Source organism: Oryctolagus cuniculus, unplaced genomic scaffold (assembly GCF_964237555.1).
Source record: "Oryctolagus cuniculus unplaced genomic scaffold, mOryCun1.1 SCAFFOLD_162, whole genome shotgun sequence".
In the NCBI taxonomy this organism is placed as follows: domain Eukaryota; kingdom Metazoa; phylum Chordata; class Mammalia; order Lagomorpha; family Leporidae; genus Oryctolagus; species Oryctolagus cuniculus.
The window spans coordinates 22,795-23,015 of record NW_027208348.1 but is presented as its reverse complement, the minus strand read 5'-3'; positions in this window follow the sequence as shown (position 1 = coordinate 23,015).

The window sequence follows — 221 nt, the reverse complement described above, 5'->3', positions numbered from 1 at the left end:
GAGAGAGATTTACCACGCATAACCTGAGGGTGTCACCTTTGCACACCCTTAACCTGGAAGAACCAGGCAGAGCTCTCAGGCCGCACCCATCTCAAGCCTCCAAGGCTCCTCCAACAGCAGGCAGTCCACTTAACACGGACACAGTATAAATAAAAAAAAAAAAAAAAAAAAAAAAAAAGAAAAAAAAAAAAAAAACGCACAGTGACGCAAGAAGAATTAAC